An 18,434-nucleotide genomic window follows, 5' to 3' on the forward strand; every position below is an offset into this window, starting at 1 on the left:
CAGACTGATGACTCTCATTTCCACCCAGACTACTTGAGGAGCATTGTTTGGGAACAGCAATTGATCCAATCCAAGCAAGAATTTCGCCTGAGAGCCACCTTTTCGGGTCACATCCATTTTTACCGTAACTTGGGATACGAGAAAGGAAGTGTTGATGTGGTACTTATTTAACGGAAGGCCCCGACTCAGTGATACTCCCATAAGTACCACGTATTGGGGAATTGATGGGTTGTTAGTCAAGATTCGCCTCAAGCAAGCGATGCGACTGTGAATATATTTTCGTACAAAAAAGTTGGAATAGTTTATTGACTGTAGGATAGGTAAATGTTCTAGATGTGAAGGCGTTTAAAGTCTGGGTAACCGTTTATCGAGAGTATGTTTAATCGAAAACAACATAATCTCCGGACAGCCGCCTGTCGGAAGTTTGGTTGACAATGTAAAATCGACCATAAACAATGAGTTTAAAAGTGGTATTGTGGACCATTCATAAATTATGTCACGCGAAGATTGCCCAATACTAACTAACATTCTCTCATATTACCACGCTCTGTATCCCCTTGGTCTAATACGAACCAAATGATTTCAGTTTTTCCTTTTTTGTAGGAGCATAATACTGCCGCTGCACAAAAAAGTGTCCATGTTCTATGGGATTTCCTATATACATTGTACAATCGTGCGCAAAGCGGCCGATTTGCGCCGAAGCCCATTTATGTCACTAGCTCTCCATCCCATTTATGTCACTATATGTCATAGCTCTTTCCCCTAATAGCGTGGCAGAATTTATACATGGTCCTTTATAGGTATTATCACAAGCGCATTGAGATTCTGTAAATTGAAATTTTCCACCTCGTTCGAGTAAACATTGCGATATTACAATGAACACGAGAAACAGAAAAATATCGAAGCTGCGTTCCTAAACGATATTATCATCATGCACGAATCAAACACACCCCGTCTCCAAATAGTACGTACTGATGGACTAAAAGTAAACCATTAAATATGACAATAAAACATTTGCTCCTCGTGCTGAAATGATTGCTGCCATTTGATAATTGGTTTTGAATTGTTCTTGCGAATTGTCAATTTTCAACCCTCATACATAATTCAAAAGTCATTCACTCAGAGAAGACCATGCGTATTCCCCACGCGCATTAAAGACCCAGTGGGTTCGTTTCCTAGTTGATCAAATAAACACTAAACAAACAAATAAATTAGTTTGATCAGTCTAAAGAAATGTCCGCTCGACTTGCCATCAAATCAAAGAACATTTAAAATTACATGCGACAAAATATGTGCAATTCAGAATATAACGAAATGAATACTGCTTAATTCTTTGAATTTAAAAAAAAAGATAGGGAAAAATTAGTTGCCTAACCAAGGTGGTTCATTTTCAAAGATAGCACTGCTAATGAATCACTTTATAAAAATAGGTGATAAGGGACGCGGACGAAAATAGCTGATCACCGCCATTTTACGACATATGAGGAAGGTCCTAAAACGTACCGTGACATGTGTTTACTTGAGATTTTTTTTATTTATTTGTTACATACTGGAGGAAGGGGAGGGGGGGGGGGGTTGAGAAATTTTGTCAAAAATTTGAAGTGTGGGAAAAGTTTGCATTACATAATTTATGAATGGTCACTAATGGAAGCACGCAATTTTTCTATGAAAATTTCAAACACTACATTTTAATGCAATAATCAGACTACCAGACAGAACGACTGCTTTTAAATATAAATAAAAAAGAATTGGTCACTAAACAACGGCTGCTGGAAGGTTTCGACAAAACGTCGTTTCCACTTGAATTTTCTTAAAATTTAAATTTTCATGATGTTTTAATTATGTAATTAGTCTGTATTACTATCAGATCTGTATTATCGCTTAAAACTGGTCGTAATGTATTCCATAAACTACGCAAAGAATATATTTTATCTTCATCATGAAATCAGTGATGGGAATTTATCCACAAAAAAATAACGGTTTGGTGCGGTTTACCCTTTCAAGCGCAACTTTTTTCTAGCGCATATGCAATTCTAAAACATTTTTTCCTCATGACTGTTGAGGTCAACAAATACGAAAAACCTATTTTGATCAAGATATGAGCTTCTCTTGTAGTACTAGAAGCTGCTCAACTTTTACCTTCCGATGCTCAGTGCAGTTCTTCAGTTCATTTTTACAATAGTACAATTACATGAACATGATAGCCGACTTCAATCTAAATTGATACGTTTTATCAGCTTTCATAAATTGTGTAAGGCAAAGAAGATATATTAAAATTCAATGTTCTACCGTTAACTGAAAATGTCCCAGGCAGCCCTGCTTTAGGGTCGTCCAATCAGATTAATTACAATAACTTCATTTCTACAAATTAACTGTCAATGCTCAAATGAAAGATGGTAGTCCCAGTTGGTCGGTGTTAAGTCAGACTGGACTAAATGACATTGTATTGATCAGGGCCGGCGGTATACGTGGGTAGTTTGGGTAGTACTACCCACTCGAAAATAACCGAGGGGGGAATTACCCACTCGAAAGTTTGGAACAAACCAAAACCTGAGACTAACCATGTATGTGTCTCGCGCACAAAATGAATGCGTCCGAAACTCTCGACGTACAACAATTTTATATTTTAATTCAGATACAAATTTAATTCCTTTACAATTTCAATTTCTTCAATATGTGGGATAATAATCAGGATTCGATTGAAATTTGAAATTATTTTTTATTTCTTAAAACAAGGAATTCTGATCGATATACAAAAAAATATTTTTATTCAGAATAAAGGATGCAGTTAGAAATATGTTAAAAGACTACATATATAATTCGCAATTTTTCAAAAAGAATTATTATTTGATTAAAAATTGAAACAAAGAGCAACACTTTTATAAGGAAGGCAAAATACATACACAAGAAGGATTGATTTCAACACCAGAGTGGCAGAGACCGTGTCAGGGGAAGTCAAGAGAGGGCGGACAGGCAAAAGAAGACATTTAACTTGCAGCTTTTTGGCAAACAGAAGATCACTGTCAGGACATCTTGAACCGGATCGCCGACTGACTCCTTGGATCCGCTGGGAACTCTTTTGGGACCAGATTAACAGGTAGATGCTAACATAACTACCAAGAGAGAAGAGATAACTAAATTTGGATATCTATGGTGGTTAAAAATAATTATATGAGAGACATATAGGGGAGATCGAGGATAGCCAGCACATCTTGCAGTGGAATGAGGTCGAAAGTATTTGGTTAGCAGAGATCTGTCCAGATATCACTCGAAGAAAGTCACGACCCTCATCAATCCCTTTTAACCAAGGTTTGTTGATACCTTTGGGATCTCTAAACATCCATGGTTCCATGAAATTTGCTAATTTTACAGCGACCTCTGACAAAAATACTGAATAACTCGTTGAAATTACGCGATCTTTCACAAAAATGACATTCTAATGCCTAAGTGTCCGCCTTCTCAATGCCCGCAATAGAGCAGTGCGAAGGAACACAAACTAATATTTGTATCTGGTAATCTGGCATGATTTTTCAGATAAAGCACTCAGAAACTCTTATATTATCCCCAGAAAATGTAACGATGTGGTCGCTCTCGCCACTCCACTACTGTCATAATAAATAGCATAGGAGCTATGCATAGCTGTCATCTTCTGATGAACGTTACGCACTGCAATGCTTAGCGCGAGCATTTGTGTTGTCAGATAAATTTGTGAAACGTCGAGTTGAATGTGGATCTACACGGAATGCTGTTGTCACCGAAAGATTATTGGTTGCGTGTATTTCGATCAACGGTTGAATTGGCCGAGCCACCAGTTGAAACAGTTTTTCTCTCGTTAATCCGTCGACGAACCGGTGCCAATAACCGCGTTTTTCAGCTTTCGTCAAGTTTTTCATTTGTGTTTCTAACATCACGTATATTCGGAATAATTCGGGCGCTTCGATTCGAGTCCTTATAAGGTCTTTTCGAGTATAATTCTGAACACTCTCTGGTCACCACGGAGTGGGTGACCGTTCACTGTTGCTCGCACCGGGTACTCGTTTCGTCTGACATTTAATCGCAGTGTATAGAATCAAACCAGTCCAAAACTTGTACGCTTCCACCGATAGAATTTCTTGTTTTAATTCGATTGTTTCGGATATAGTAAACGCGTAACTCTTTCAATCAATGGCCTCACTAATTGTAGCGAGGTCCAGTACAATAATAAATCTAAAGCATTTGGCCGTGCAGGTGGAGTAGGAATTTGTGTAATTTCCACAGTATTCAAGATGGTCATATTAAAATTGTCACAAATATCACGCAGCTAGATATATCATTATCATTGTGAAGACAATCCCATGGCATACCGTGAGAATTGAAGTCTTCTAAAACCAGCTGAGGTGCGATGTATATGGAAACAATACCAATAAGTCTTAGCCTTTGATTCGGACTTGACAAGCGACAACTTCAATACCCGGTACCGAGCAAAGGTTAATTCGATTGAAAGAATAGCACATTTTGATCCCCAAAAATACTCTTCCATAGTATTTTCTCGGCCCTGGCGAATAATGTTAAAATTGTGGAAGATCTATATTGGAAGTTTACCAGGTTTTACACAATGCAAATGCATGGTGTATAACCTGGGAAAAAATGTTGGGACACTTGGCGTTTTTGATACCCTATGTGGAAATTCCTGCTCTTTTCTAGGATTCCCGAGACCAGGACCTACTTATTTTGGTTTTGTAACAGCACCCTTCAAGGGACAGTTTCAGGCTTTTACAGGGAGCTAAGGAGAGAAAGCGATGTGTTTCCTCCTTCGAAAATATATATGGCACACTAGAAAATGTTCCCACAATGGGATGGTCAGACTCTGGCTCTTTAGTAAACGAGGAAGCGTATAAATTAATCATGGCCGGTAGCGTAGCCCTATTTAGTAATTCTTCTCGGAGCGTTCTTTAAAAGAGTGCTTCAATTTTTCCCCAAATAATTTATATGTGGAATATGTTGAGAGATCATGCGGAGTATCTCCACAGTAGGAAAACTTTTCATATTTCGCTCCGCATTTTCCACATCGTGCCTTGTTTCTACAATAGGTAGCTGTAAGCCCAATTGTTTGCGACGAGGGCAGTTCATGCCACACGGCACAAAAAGACGAAGAGGTAGACGTGCCCCGTTCAAAAGAACAAGGTGTAGAAGAGCAGATCCTGCGAAAGGCTCGATATGAGGCTTATGGAAAATTAGTGTTTTTTACATTCCTCGATTTTTACCGCACGTAATTACTTGCAAACCAGAATTTTCACTGACTATAGCAAAGGGTTCTTAAAGAATCCAACCTCACGTAGGAGATTACACCATATATCTCGACTTCCCAGGCGGGTACGTAGACAAGACTTCTTCGTACATGGCCGAGTGTTTAGTTAGATCCCGCATATATCGATGATGTTAAATGGCTTATGTTTGGTTCGGAAGAAGACATTCCTGGTGCCAGTTGTATTAGATGGATATAATTTGAATCGAAAAGTGGACTTATCGGCATTATTTTTGCCACCGCAGAAATATCGAAATCGACCTCCATTGAGCCTGAGGGTATGTCGGTCGTTGGAGATACCTTGCCGTTAGCCAACACTATCATGCAGGCATCAGTACCTGCGAAAGGTTCTATCGGTGGGAACGGAAATTAATGCAACGAAATTTAAAAGAATGGAGTAATTGATAGTTAGATGTGGAACTTTTGAAGTATCAGCAATCGACGAACACATTTTCTCTGAGCCGTCGGCCATACAACCTGTTAACAAAGGGTGTTTTCAAATAGCCACCAGATATTATCCGGGAATTTTCCTGTTCACCTACACACGCCAGATCTGAACTTTCGTCACCATGAGTAGAAATCACTCCGAATCTTAGTACCCACTCGGGAAAAGTGTTCCGCTGGCCCTGGTATTGATTTCGAGAAAAACGAGATTAAAGTTTGAATCAAAGCATCCTTCACGTTACAATTCGAAATTATTTTTTGCCATAATTCTTGCTAATTATAACATATTTCAATTCTGGTAAGAATAGAACATAGCTGATTCTTTATCCAATGCTATCATTACCCTCATTTTTTGAGATTTTGCGACTTAGTCCTGTCTGACCTAACACCGTTATTAGTCTTACATGCATTTGTGAGTAAATCTTGCCACATGGGCACGAAGGGGTTAATCTTATCCCAAAAATGTGTATTTTGCAGAAAACTTCGAATAAGATTTACGATTTCACGATTTTCTCCAGTTTTTTTGAGGTTCTTATAAAAATGATTAGAAATCTTTTTGGTTTTGTTGTTTTGAACAAGAATTCACATGAATTTCATAAATTTTGTTATTAAACCCGGATTAATGGATTTGCAAGGTTAAATTGGTTCACACCTGGCAATCAATCCGCAGTCTGAGTAAGTTGATTCAATTACTGCTCGCTCATTAAAGTGCTCTCTACTCTACCTCGGAACGGAAACTATCGCTTAGTAATGGCTGTACCATCGGCGGCAACAAGTCGTGGCTTGAATAACTCACTTCGCAACCAGCTAACCAGCGACTTTGAATAATTTCGATTTAATAAGTTGCTAATTTATATTCATAGCGAGGCACGTTACTATCCTACCGTTTAGTTTGTGGTACGTACCACATATCCGCCAGGATCAGACGCTTGATTACGAGTGGGCCGTATCTGCACGCAAAGTACGTGAATCCACCGACTAGCAACCCGCAGAGTATAGGACGCTAAAGGGTGTACTTGTAGAAAAAGCACACATGTGGAATGGTTTACTAGGATGGTTTATTATTCTAACACTCCTCCCGGAGAGATTCACGTTTTAGTGCCATTAATTCAAGACCTCTTTTATAGCAAAACAGCCAATTTACTGATAAGCGATGTAAGGATGCCTTCAATACGATTCTACAGTCAATAATCAATTGAAATAAGAAATTGTCGTAGTACTACCCACTTTTTTTTTATTCATTTCGTTTATTTGATAGGCACAAATGCGTTAGCTTGGCGGTGCCAAATGCTTTTGTTTTTACATTTTGGATATCTTAAAACTAGGAGGTTATAATGTTGAAATATTTTTTTTACAAAGGAAAAGAAAGTTTACAGCTATCTTAAGACTAGAGATAAGATTCAATATACAAAATAGGGCCAAAAGATTTTTTTATGAAAAAATTTAAAACAAGGGATTCACTTTGATATACAAGAGGGGGAGTAATATTATTTAACGAAATATTTTACGGTTATCTTAAAACTAACAATATAGTTTAGTACACAAAAGGGGGAACAAATATTTATGAGAAATTTCACAGAAATCTTAAAACTAGGGATTCAATTCTATTTACAAGATGGAGGACAAGAGTTTCAATAAAGAGTAAAAATTATAGCTATCTTAAAACTAGGGATACAGAATACTAATTTGAATTTTTTAACTAAAACTTATGCTTGGTCAAGATATTCAAAGGGTGGCTTATTTCCGCATCAGTGTAGCAGCAGTTGTATCAAGGACAGGGGAAAGACAGGGAAAGAAGAGCAAAACTTGCAACTTTCGCTCGAACGGCGGGGGGGGGGGGGGAGGGGGATCAGCGTATCAAATTTGCGCCTCAGTCTAGTAAGTCGTCGAGTACCGGATTGGCGGATGGTATTCTTCGGACCCGCGGGGAATCCTTCAAAAGTCATCGGACCTCGAGTCGCTCTCGCTTCAGTTTCCTTCTATGCAGGCGTAGTGGTAAGGGCGATGGCGGTTACATAGTGGCACTCTGGAGCTGATCGGTTCCACAAGGCAGGAGGAAACTCTAAAAACGAGAAATAAAAGAGAGGGGCTAAATTGGGATATTTATCGTTTTTATGAAGGTATAAATAAGGGACATATAGGGGAAATCACGAGTTGCCAGCATATCTCGGACTGGTACATTGGGTGGTCTACCTCGGGCCCGAAGGGATTCCTTTAACTGAGACCTGGCGTCACAATACCCGGCGCACACCCAGACAACGTGTTCGATGTCGTGATAGCCCTCGTCACAAGCGCACAGACTACTCTCCGCAAGCCCAATACGCCGCAAATGCGCATCCATGGTGTAGTGATTGGACATAAGTCGGGACATTACACGAATAAAATCCCGACCCACATCCATCCCCCCGAACCAAGGCTTCGTTGATACCTTTGGGATAATCGAATGTAGCCATCGTCCAAGTTCCCCATTGCTCCACGAGGTTTGCCAACTGTTGAGCGTCCTCTGACGACAAATACTAAAAAATTCGTTGAAGCAGATTGGTCTTTCGTATATGTCACCATTTAATGCGCCCACCTTTGCTAATGAGTCGGCCTTTTCATTGCCCGGGATAGAACAATGAGAGGGGACCCAAACAAAGGTAATCTGATAAGATTTTTCAGATAACGTACACAAGGACTCCTGTATCTTCCCCAGAAAATACGGTAATTGCTTTTTAGGCTTCACCGCACGAAGAGCCTCGATAGAGCTGAGGCTGTCCGAAACGATGAAGTAGTGATCTGTGGGCAGAGTGTCGATGATCCCAAAGGTGTACTGAATTGCAGCTAACTCTGCGACGTAAACTGAAGCGGGATCATTGAGCTTGAATGAAGCGGTGATAGTATTGTTGAAGATACCGAAGCCAGTGGACCCATCGAGATTTGATCCGTCAGTGTAAAATATTTTGTCGCAGTTGACTTCTCGGAATTTATTATAAAATATATTGGGGATCACCTGCGGACGTATATGGTCCGGGATTCCACGAATCTCTTCCTTCATGGATGTGTCGAAGAATACAGTAGAATCAGAAGTATCTAGGAAACGGACACGGTTGGGATTGTACGAAGAAGGATTGATGCTCTGTGCCATGTAGTCGAAGTACAAGGACATAAAACGGGTTTGAGAATTAAGCTCGACGAGCCTCTCGAAGTTTTCAATTACCAACGGGTTCAGAATGTCGCATCGGATGAGCAATCGATATGAGAGTTCCCAAAATCGATTTTTAGCGGAAGAACGCCCGCCAGCACTTCGAGACTCATCGTATGGGTCGAGTGCATGCAACCCAAGGCAATGCGCAAGCAACGATACTGGATTCTCTCCAGTTTGATGAAGTGTATGTTCGCAGCGGAGCGGAAACAGAAACACCCGTACTCCATCACCGACAATATCGTTGTTTGGTACAACCTGATAAGGTCTCCTGGGTGAGCACCCCACCATGTTCCAGTTATTTTTCGGAGAAAATTTATCCTTTGTTGGCATTTCTGTTTCAGATACCTAATGTGACATCCCCAGGTACCTTTAGAGTCGAACCAGACCCCGAGATATTTAAATGTGAAAACCTGGTTGATCGTTGCACCCATTAATAGAAGCTGGAGTTGCGCCGGCTCACGCTTCCTAGAAAAAACAACCAACTCAGTTTTCTCCGTGGAGAACTCAATACCCAGCTGAAGAGCCCAAGCAGACAAATTGTCCAAGGTATTTTGTAATGGTCCTTGCAAGTCGGCAGCTTTGGGCCCTGTAACAGAGACCACCCCGTCGTCTGCAAGTTGCCTTAGCGTGCATGAATTGGCAAGACAATCGTCAATGTCATTCACGTAAAAATTGTAGAGCAGGGGACTTAGACATGAGCCCTGGGGAAGACCCATGTAGCTAAATCGCGATGTTGTTAAATCGCCATGCGAAAAGTGCATGTGCTTTTCAGACAACAGGTTTAGCAAAAAGTTATTTAAAATTGGTGAAAGACCATGCTGGTGCAGCTTCTGTGACAGAATGTTGATAGAAACTGAGTCAAAAGCCCCCTTAATATCCAAGAAGACTGATACCATCTGCTCTTTGTTAGCATAGGCCATTTGGATTTCTGTAGAAAGCAACGCAAGGCAATCGTTCGTCCCTTTGCCTTTGCGGAAGCCAAATTGTGTATCTGACAGTAAGCCATTTGCTTCAACCCAATTGTCGAGGCGAAACATGATCATTTTCTCGAACAACTTCCTAATACAGGACAGCATTGCAATCGGCCGATACGAGTTGTGGTCGGAGGCTGGTTTTCCTAGTTTTTGGATGGCGATGACCTTCACTTGCCTTCATTCATAAGGGACAATGTTACCCTCAAGAAACTTGTTAAATAAATTCAACAGGCGCCTTTTTGCAGTGTCAGGCAGATTCTTCAGCAAGTTGAATTTGATTCTGTCTAACCCTGGGGCGTTATTGTTGCATGATAAGAGAGCAAGTGAAAACTCCACCATCGAAAACGGTGTTTCGTTCGCGGTATCGTGAGAAGACGCGGCGCGGTACGTTTTCTGTACCGGGACAGAGTCCGGACAGATCTTCTTGGCGAAAGCGAATATCCAACGGTTTGAATATTCCACGTTCTCGTTGGTACTATTATGATTACGCAAACGTCGAGCCGTACCCCAAAGAGTGCTCATCGCTGTTTCTCTCGTTAACCCGTCGACGAACCGGCGCCAATAACTGCGTTTTTTGGCTTTCATTAGACTCTTCATTCGCCTTTCTAACGACGCGTACTGTTGATAGCTAGCGGGTAACCCGTCTTCCCGGAAGGCCTTATATGCAGTGGACTTTTCCGCGTACAGCTCTGAGCACTCTTTATCCCACCACAGGGTGGGAGACCGTCCATGGGTATTCGCGCTGGGTACTGGTCTAGTCTGAGCTTGATTCGCACTGTCGAGAATCAAGCCAGCCAAAAACCTGTACTCTTCCTCCGGAGGAAGTTCTTGAGTGGATTCGATTTTAACGGATATCGCGGTCGCGTAACTCTTCCAATCAATGTTCCGTGTGAGGTCATATGAGACATTGATTGTTTCCGATGGTCTTGAACCGTTAGCAATTGAAATCACGATAGGCAAATGATCGCTACCGTGGGGATCAGGGATCACCGTCCACATGCAATCTAACTGTAGCGATGTCGAGCAAAAGCGACAAATCCAACGCGCTTGCGCGTGCTGGTGGTGTAGGAATCCGCGTCATTTCACCCGTGTTTAAGATGGTCATGTTGAAATTATCGCAGAGATCTTGGATTAATGTTGATCTATTATCATCATGAAGACAGCCCCATACCGTACCGTGCGAGTTAAAGTCTCCCAGAACTAGCCGCGGTGCCGGTAAGGATTCCGTGATATTACAAAGCGTTCGGTGCTCTACCGAGGCTCTAGGAGGAATGTAGATGGAAGCAATGCAAAGGTCTTTACCTTTGATTAAAACTTGACAAGCGACAATTTCAATGCCTGGTGTCGAAGGGAGGTTAATTCAGTTGAAAGAATAGCACTTTTTGATCCCCAAAAGTACTCCTTCATAGGGGTTTTCTCGATCCAGACGAATTATATTAAAGTCGTGGAAGTTGAGATTTATATCGGAAGTTAACCAAGTTTCACATAATGCGAAAGCATCTCATTTTAAACTATTTAGTAAAAATTTAAAGGAATCGATTTTCGGGAGGATACTTCTGCTGTTCCACTGTAGAACAGTGATCGAATCGGTGACCTCGTTCGATGACTTAGCCATCGAAGGATACGATCGCTGCAAGGAGGGGCCATTTAGTAGTCAACTGCTTCAAAAATGTTTGCACTATAGGGAGAAAACGTATCAGAAGGCTTTTAAGAGGATCAGTAACATTGAAAGCTGTGAAAATTAAGTCCACTATGTCAGAAAATTTCATTAGTCCGCTACTGGACTGAGTATCTGTTTGAAAAAAGGGGACACTTGGGGTTTTGGATGTCCCTGGAAGTGGTGGGTACTCCTTGTTAGAATTAATATTTCCAAGTCCTGGAGCAAATTGCTTCGGCTTTTGTGCATCACTTCCGTTGGATTTATTGGTTGTAGATGGCGCACTCTGAGTGGACGACACCTTGGCACCCTTACGAGGCAATGTAGGGGAGGCTGGATTTCTCCTCTTCCTGGATTCCCCTGGGTTAACCAAAGATGTTCCCTCTCGTGGGTCGTCCGATTCTTGCTCAACGTTAGCCAAACCAGCATAGGGATTTTCGGACAGGACAGGTGGCGAAGCATTCTTTAGCATTTCTGCATAAGAACGCCTTGAGCGTTCCTTAAGGGAGCGCTTAATTTTATCCCCGCGCTGCTTGTACTCAGGACATGATTTAAGAGCATGTGAAGGGCCCCCGCAGCAAATACACTTTTCAGTTTCTTTGTCGCAAGAGTCATCCTCATGCTCTCCTTCGCATTTGCCGCATCGTTTCTTATTTCCACAATATGTGGCTGTGTGGCCCAACTGCTTGCAATTGCTGCAGTTCATGACCCGCGGTACGAACAGGCGAACTGGTAGGCGAACCTTGTCAAGGAGGATGTAGTTGGGAAGAGAGGACCCGGCGAATGTCACCCGAATCGAGCCTGATAGAGAGTAGGTAGTCTTACCTCCCTCGGTGTTTGCGGTATACAATTGTTTGCATTCCAAGATCTTAATCTGTTCAAGTGAGGCAACACGAAACTTTATATGAGAATATCTTTTTACTGCAAAATCGGATCAATTTGCAGTCTTCGGCAATGTTGATCCTTACACCTTAAGCTATATATTTGCAGATTGTGGGATGCACGCGATGGTACAGGCATTTTGTACTGAATTTATTGGTTCAATTGCCCATTTTTCATATATTTTCACATACAAACTTGAAAACTCTTGTGAGTGAATTAGCGTTTTCCGAAAAAACTCATATTTGACAAGTGGTAGGTGAAGCCAATTACCCTTTGAATAAACAGTGTTCCGAAAAAAGTGAAAATTGTTGCCGGTCTAGTATGTATGTATGTTTGAATGTTTGTGTGTATGTGTGTGTATGTGCGGACCTGTTGACACAATGACCACATCGATTTCTCGGAGATGGTTGAGCTGATTTTCACAAACTTAGTCGCAAATGAAAGGAACGACGGTCCCATCGGCAGCTATTGAATTTCATTTTAATCCAACTTCCAGTTCCGGAGTTACGAATAGAAAAGTACAGTCACATAGAAAATTTAATTCTAATTTGCAGACATCCCATGAGCATCGAAAAGTTTGCACCTATGTACAAAATTTCGTGCACGCGTTGAATATCAAACATGCTTTGCTTTTGTGTACAAGTTAGCCTCGAACATCGAACCCAAGCGAACGATGTGCAAACTTATGTTTAAACATCGTGTGCGTACACCGGCTGCGTTCACAAGAAAGATACATGCAAAACAAAACGAGAAAACGCTAGTGATGATGAGTGACAGAAAGAGAAAACTAGTATCAAAAACTTGTGTGTACGAACATGTGTACGTGTTTTTGCACGCATTAGCGTGTTTGAGTTTGCACACGAAATGCGGGTTTAACCCATTCATGCCCATGTTGTTTGTGGACAACAACGTTTTTAAACAGCTATAACTGTTGATTGATGCAAGATTTTCTCACAAAAATAAGTAAGGCTAATAAATGTGACTATTGCCTTTCATTTGAGTATTAACAGTTACGAGGATCAGTTCTTGAACTGAAGTTATTTTAATTATTCTAATTGGATTCCGATGAAGCAGTGCTGTCATGGACAGTTTACGTTGACGACGGAAAATGATTTTTTCATATATCTTCGTTATGTTGCAATATTATTCAAAACTGATAAAATTTATCAATGTAGGTTGTCTTTGGCTACGTTTTTCACGCAATTGGACTGTTGTTAATATTCTAGGAGAATTGCATTGAGCATTGGAAGGTAAAAATTGACCAGCTTCCAACACTGCGGGGGAAGCACCTATCTATATGAAAAAGGGCTTTTAATTTTTTTTGACCCCACCAATTTCAAGGAAAAATTATTTTGAAACCTTACAAGCACTAGAAAAAAGTTGGGCATGAAAGGGTTAAGATGAGCACAGAACTAGAGCGAACATGGTGTTCGATGTTCATTTGGGAAGACTGCTAGTTTGTCCACATCGGTATCTCGGAACTTTTTGAACCGATTTTCATAAACTTAGCCTAAAACGAAAGGAGCAACTGATCCATCGGCTGATATTGGGTTTTTTTTTGTCAATCCGACTCTAGTTCTCGAATTGCAGGGCGATGAGTACGATCACACCGAAAATCTCGATTTTAACGTATACAGCAATTAATGTAAAATGGGGAAGTTTTTTCGAAATTGTGAGCCCAATTGCTTAGATTTGTAGTTCTAGTTCACTAACGGCCATTCAATGTCTCTTCGGCAAAATGGACACTCATAGACGATTTCGGTATTCCCGGGAAAAAAGATCATCTTTCAAAATTAACAAATTCGTATCAATTTCTCGCAGATTGTTAAGCCGATTTCCATAAACTTAGTCTCAACTAAAAGGTATATTATCACCATAGACAGCTGTGAAATTTAATGAATTGTTCGGCCACATTTGAAATTCTCATATATAAGCTGTAACTAGAAAATTTGACAGAAATGGTTTTTTTGTAACTTGGTTGATTTTGCAGCTTCCTACCTACCGCATATAAAAAGCTTATCCTGTGGCTTAAAAACCAACTAGCTAACCGAGTCATATACCGTTCGAGTTAGTACATCGAGATTGAAAAATGTCTATATGTGTGTATGTGCGGACATGCTAATAAAAAGTGCACATCAGTTTCTTGAAGATTTCTATAGCTATTGTTACGATTTGAGCCTCAAATGAAAAGTACGTTAATCAGACTTCCTGTTCCGGAGTTACGGATAAATAAGTGAGAACACACAGAAACTACTTTAGGGTCTATTTATTGTTCGACTGTGATGATTTCTGCTTAATAATTGGCTTTCAAAATCTTGTATATATAAATAAAACGATGTGGTTTTGAACTATCCGACGTTTCGGCCGTTTTTGGCGGCCTTTTTCAAGGAAAACTGTAAATGTAGTTTATTTAGTATACTGTTTGTTAATAGTTTTACAACGGTTGATTTGAACTCACTATCTGTCTGTCGCTTTTGTTAAGTACGCTTTTTCCAGCGTTGGGACGTTCTTACTGAATTTTTCATGTGCTGTTATATAGTTGTTTCGATTAGTAACAATTTGGTGGAACTGAATTGTTTAGAAATCTTTTTTTTGAGATTTGTCTTACTGGAGCTGTACAGTTAAATTCTCGGAAACGCTCCCCGTCAGAATAACACACTACAATTGCAGACGAAATAGGAAACGTCGCCCACTGAAACACTGCTTAAGTTTAATTGCAGCGGGCTGTGATTTTGATTGTTCAGATATGTGCGGGCGAAGAGATTTTGCAATCGCGTGTATCATCGCGAAGGCCTCGAGCATTTGTACGTTAACGTGTTTAATCGCGTGTGCGTTTGTATGTTGCGTGTGCTAACGTGTATGTGACTTCGCATGTAAAAATTCGATTTTTTAACCGTATGCCTTTCGCATATTCGCGTGTGTTCTTGGATGATCGCGCGCGAGCCGTGAATCTGATACTTAAATTTTGGTGTGCGGTTTAGATGCTAGAAGAAAGTAAGATCTTCCATATCACTGGCGTTCCCGGTCATGTCGCCATGGAACCATGTTGTCTAGTGGATATGACCTTTATTTTTTAATTGGTCCAACTGAATGTATGGACCTGTGTTGCTAGAATGGAAGGAAATAATTTTCGGACGTGACCGATTCTCGATCGCGCGAACACGAACGTTTGTAGGTTTACGTTTGAGACCTCATTTAAACTTCGTAAGCGCTCAAACATTTGTCTTATTACCAGGGTGTTATCAAGTTTGCGCGATCGCGGGTGTAGGTGTGTGTGGTTGATCGCGAAGGGCTTAAGCGCTCGTATGTTAACGTGTTTGTCGCGTGTGCTCGTGTGGCCATTCACATATTCGCGTACGTTCTTGTACGGTCACGTGGCCCGTAATTCTGATATTTAGTTTACGGTGTACAATTCACATTCTGACAGAAAGTGAGTTACCCCATATCACTGAAGTTCCCGGTCATGTTGCCATGGAACGTGTTGTTCAGTGGATATGAGAGCTTTCTTTTTTTTAATTGGTTAAATTGATGGCATGGATCTAGTCTGCTGATACCAAAGAGAGAAACTTCTGGAAGTGAGCGATTCATGATCGTGCAAGCGCGGGAGTTGTTAGGTTCGCGCTTGAGACCGCGTTTGAAAATTTATAAGCGCTGACACGTTCACCTGATCACCGGGATGTTATCATGTGCCGTTGATAGTCGCGAAGAGCTCAAGCATTTGTACGTTAACGGGTTTGTCACGTGATCCTTCCACAGAACTAAACAAGAAAATAAAGAAGTAATAATGGAATATTTGTTTAATGACAAACTCTTTTCAATGAGGTTCTTGATTAGTAAAAATATACGTAGTTGCTAAATTAGACAATATACATATCAACTTTTGAATAGGGCTAATAAGATTTGTAAACAAACCTTTGTTTTGCTGATTTCTCTTAAATTGTTATAATTTCAATCCAGAAAACATTTTAAATTCATTCTGCTAAGGGTAAAGATGTTAATTCATGTGTATTTTTCATGTAATTCAACTCGCCAGCGGAATAATGAGCGACATTAGTTTGTTTACAAAAGTCTTTTTAAGCCCTTTTGAAGAAATAATATTGATATCTTCTCACAAACGGAGTTTTATTGGATTTTGAGATGATGATGACTTTCATTGGTTTAGTTTTCGATAAAAATACACTGAAAAATAAAATTCAGTTTGGACAAGGAAAAGTTTTTTTTGAAATAACTTTTTTTCCTTGAAAGTGCCCATCTGGAATTTTTGACGGTAGGTAGGGAACATAATTACCTATTTTGGAACCTAACTTTAAATTTTCAAAATCGATTTTTTTCAGTGTTCGCGACGAAAAAGCATTTTCATTAATCATTTTTAGCTTACCTGCGTTTAACGTGTATTGTAAAATTAAGCAAGAAAAAGCATTTTCATTAATCATTTTTAGCTTACCTGCGTTTAACGTGTATTGTAAAATTAACTGTCAAAATGAAATCGATTGCAGAGATGCCAGGTGCACAGATTCTGTGTTACACATAATTTCGATGTTTTTTAAAACTGCACAGAATTCCACAGTTTTCTGTTATTATAGCGCACTTCCCACCAACTTGGACTTCGCACTTTCAAAGTACGAGAAATCAAACTGCTACCGAAAACTGCGAGCTGTCAAAACACCGTGCCGTTTTGACGTTTGAGTTGTATTTGTAGTTGTATTTGAGTTTAAGGTTGCAGGAGAATTCTCCAAATACATGGACGTTCATTCACTTCCATTTCATATGCAACGTTAAATTCGTTTTCAAGACAGATGCTATTCTGATCTTCCATAAGATGAACATCATTGATTGCACATTCGGGTGCTGAAAGTGTTTCTTACCGGGAAAAAAGGGATAACCTAAGATTAAAATTTTTTAATGCAAATTCGTGAAATCAATATAAATTAACGTTTACCCTTGTGATTTATTTTATGGATTAAGACAATCTGAATCCCGGAAATGCAGTGAGCAAATAACGCTATTTTGGCTGAGAGAGGGAATGCAGAAAATCTCACCCAGGCATCTACTTCTCTGTATTTCAAAAATGTTAATCCAGTTTTAATCTCTATAATAAATGCTTTTCTACTTTAAATTACCTATTAACAGCATTTATGCGGAAGAATGATAAAGATGACGGGGCATTTCTGGAGCTGGAACAACCAGATACCACATATTTTGGGTCAACCCATCACTTTTCTCAAACTTTGTGCAAAAAATGAATTCAACCAGCTTTCAATATTTTTCATTAATGACATGTTATACAAAAAAATGCGGACCCGTAATCATAGCAACCAGTCAAAACAATATGACTACACTAATGGCGTTTTGGTTTTTTCTTGGTGCTACACGGTGTAGTGCAAAAAAAGAGATAGACTGATTACACCCAAGTTTGAATGAGTGTAGCACCGACTACACCGGTGTAGTGCACTGTCAAAAACGAATATGCCATAAAATTCAAACCTTACTATAAATCGTGCGTAAGCAGGCAACTGACGTCCCTATCTTTACATACAGAGTTTGACAATAGGCAACATCGTTTTTCCACCGATTAATGGGGGTCAGTTTGACAACGTCAAAATCGCTTGAAATGTCATCAACAAACAATAGCAGAAGTAAACAAAAGAAAATAATGAACACTTTCTCTGATTTGATGTAAAACTAAAGTGCTCCTCGTTCGTATTTAGAATTAATTTCTTTAATTTTGTTACAAACAAAATTTATGTGTTGGCTACGAAAATATGACGTCACGTCACCCTCTTGTGCGTAAGCCCTTGAAGGAGCTTGTTTCAATATTGTACAGAAGAGTTATTTCTAACGTTGTACAATACAATGACTGATTTGGCAGCACTTACTGACAGCTTGTGTGGTTTCTACAAAAAACTACAAGTCTTGGAGTCAGATGTGTGTATTTTTCATTATTATTTCCTTTATTTCTAAAAAATTTATTTTGAGAATGACGTCATTTTTCTAATGTTTCCACCT

The sequence above is a fragment of the Topomyia yanbarensis genome, chromosome 2, assembly GCF_030247195.1.
Source record: "Topomyia yanbarensis strain Yona2022 chromosome 2, ASM3024719v1, whole genome shotgun sequence".
NCBI classification, from domain to species: Eukaryota; Metazoa; Arthropoda; class Insecta; order Diptera; family Culicidae; genus Topomyia; species Topomyia yanbarensis.